The sequence below is a fragment of the Phoenix dactylifera genome, chromosome 13 (genome assembly GCF_009389715.1).
Source record: "Phoenix dactylifera cultivar Barhee BC4 chromosome 13, palm_55x_up_171113_PBpolish2nd_filt_p, whole genome shotgun sequence".
Taxonomy (NCBI): domain Eukaryota; kingdom Viridiplantae; phylum Streptophyta; class Magnoliopsida; order Arecales; family Arecaceae; genus Phoenix; species Phoenix dactylifera.
In genome coordinates, this window is record NC_052404.1 from 3,574,321 (window position 1) to 3,577,349 (window position 3,029).

The following is a 3,029-nucleotide window of genomic DNA, read 5'->3' on the forward strand; positions in this document are numbered from 1 at the left end:
TCTCTCTATGGTCTTAAACAAGCACCCAAGCAATGGCACTTGAAATTTGATGAAACCATACTGACATTTGAATTTGAAATCAATAGTACAGACGAATGTGTATACCACAAGATAGTTGGACACAAATTTATGATCTTGTGCCTCTATGTAGATGATATACTGATCTTTGGGACAGATCTTCAGATAACTGATGAAGTAAAACAATTCTTAAGTCATAAGTTTGATATGAAAGACTTGGGACAAGCTGACTTAATTTTAAATACCAAAATAATTAGAAGTGGAAATAGTATTGAGCTATCCCAAAGTCATTATGTTGATAAAATACTCAATAAATTCAATTATACTGATTGTCAGCCTGTCTCTACTACATTTGATCCCTCTACTCATCTTAAGAAGAACTTAGGAACTTCTGTCCTTCAAAGTCTATATGTTCAAATCATAGGCTCACTAGGATTCCTAACAAATTACACCAGGCCAGATATAGCATATGCTGTAAATAGATTTAGCAGATATACTGTTAATCCAAATAGAGTCACTGGACAGCATTAGAAAGGATCCTTAGGTATCTTAAGGGTACCAAGTCCTATAGTTTGCACTTTAGTGGATTTCCAGCTGTTCTAGAAAGCTTTAGTGATGTCAACTGGATCAGCGACACCTTAGATGTTAAATCTACCATAGAATATGTCTTTCTTCTAGGAGGAGCTGCTGTGTCTTGAAAATCTACCAAACAAACTTTGATATCTAGGAGTAGAGATGGGCACTGGGCCGGGCCGCCCACGGCCCGGCACGGCACGGCACGAAGCGGGCCGTGCCTGGCACGGCCCGCCAGCTACAGTGCCGGGCCGTGCCGGGCACGACCCCTTTGAGAGGGCCGTGCCGGGCTAGAGGGTCCTGGCCAGCGGGCCGTGCCTGGCACGGCCCACTTCGGGCCTGGGCCGGCACGGCCCGGTCTAGGCCCGCGGGCCAAGCACGGCACGGCCCGCGGGCCAGCACGGCACGGCCCATGAGGGCCTGGGCCGGGCTGGCACGCGGGCCTGGCACGGTCCGGGCCTGGGCCCGGCTCGGCCCGATAAAAATTAATGCTTCATAAATTTTTTTAATAAATTAATAAATATTGAACACTAAGAATTTATGATTTATGAATATAAAGCCACCTTAATGGTGGGGGGTTTGGCATAGACCCCTACCAGTTTATTAATTTAAATCAAAATGGTACATGAAGGGAGGTTTGGACCTTGGTCTGACCTCTAGAATACAATAAGAAACTAAGAAAGGGCCGAGGTTTGGACCTTGGTCTGACCTCCAGAATACAATAAAAATGTACAATTATAAAAAATTAAGAAATCTTACTAATCATCAGTGATTCAGTGAATCAGTATTCACTCTTCAGTCTTCAGTCTTCAGTCTTCAGTAGTGTTTGTATCATCATCATCAGAGGATGTTGTATTATGTCCACCTTTATCTTGAAGTCTTGCCTCAGCATCCAGCCAATCCTTGAAGCAGAGAAGCATCTCCACCGTTTCGCCCGTCATCCTACTTCTCTTTTCGTCAAGAACACGCCGACCTGCACTAAAAGCGGATTCCGATGCTACCGTGGACATCGGCACAGCTAAAATATCGCGTGCAATTGCAGACATAACAGGATATTGATTTCTAACACTCTTCCACCAAGATAATACATCTAGATTCTCTATTTGATTTTCATCATATGCAGAATGAAGATCATTTCGTAAATAAAATTCTAGTTCACTACTTAAAGATGAAGAAGATGAAGAGGAACTTGAAGCATGTGTGTGTCTTCTCTGTGCAATGAATGAAAAAATAGATGACGAACGAGAACTACTAGAAGGAGAAATAGAGGTTTGTATTTGTGTTCTAGATCCACGAATTTTTTCATCATATATAGCATAAATATCATAAAGAAGTTTTTTTACCTCATCTTTAGCAGATTCAACATCTTGATTCATATTTTCAGAGTATGCATCAAGTAAAATTAGCACGCCATTTAATTTAACTCTAGGATCAAATACAGCAGCTAAGTTATGCATAGGACATATCCTGTCCCAATACTCATTCCATTTAGATTCCATTAGGTCAATAATAGGCATTAAAACATCATCATATCTATGTTCTGCAAATTTTTGACTAATTATATATGCTTGTTGTAAAAATGAACATGAAGTAGGGTAATAAATACCAGAAAGAACATTGGTAGCATTATAAAAACTAAGCAAAAAATCTTCCAAAATTTTTCCTTTATTCCAATCAGTTTCAGTCAATGTAAATCCTAATCCACGATCATTAATATATGCACTTAATAAATTTTTATATGGGTATGCATCATGTATCATGCTATATGTGGAGTTCCAACGAGTAATTACATCAAGTTTAAATTTTTTAAAACGTTTACCATGATTTATGCATAATTCCTTAAATTCTTGAAGTCTTGATCTAGAAGCATGAATAAAAGAAACTGCATTTCTAATTTTTGAAATCACATCTTGAATCATGCCCATGCCAGCTTGAACAGAAAGATTTAAGATATGACATGCACATCTAATATGCAGTAAATTTCCATCTAATATGGGATGCAATGAGTCTTTTAATAATACAACAGCAGAATTATTATTAGATGCATTATCAAAAGTAATAGACATAATTTTATCATTAATATTATATGAACATGCAGTTTGATAAATTATATTTGAAATTTGTTGCCCAGAATGTGGAAAATCAAAAGCACGAAAAGCAAGAATACGTTTATTTAATTGCCAATCATTATCAATATAATGAGCAGTAATGGCAATAAAACAATTACTACCTACAGATGCTGACCAAATATCAGAAGTTAATAAAATTTTTACATTTAAAGTAGAAAGTGTTTCAATTAAATTTTGTTTCATTGCTAAAAAATTGGTCATAGCTACTCCTCTAAATGTAGGCCTACTAGTTCTTTTGTAAGCAGGTTGTAGGTTTAATTGAACATATTCTTCAAAATTAAAAGATTCACATAAACTAAAAGGTAATTC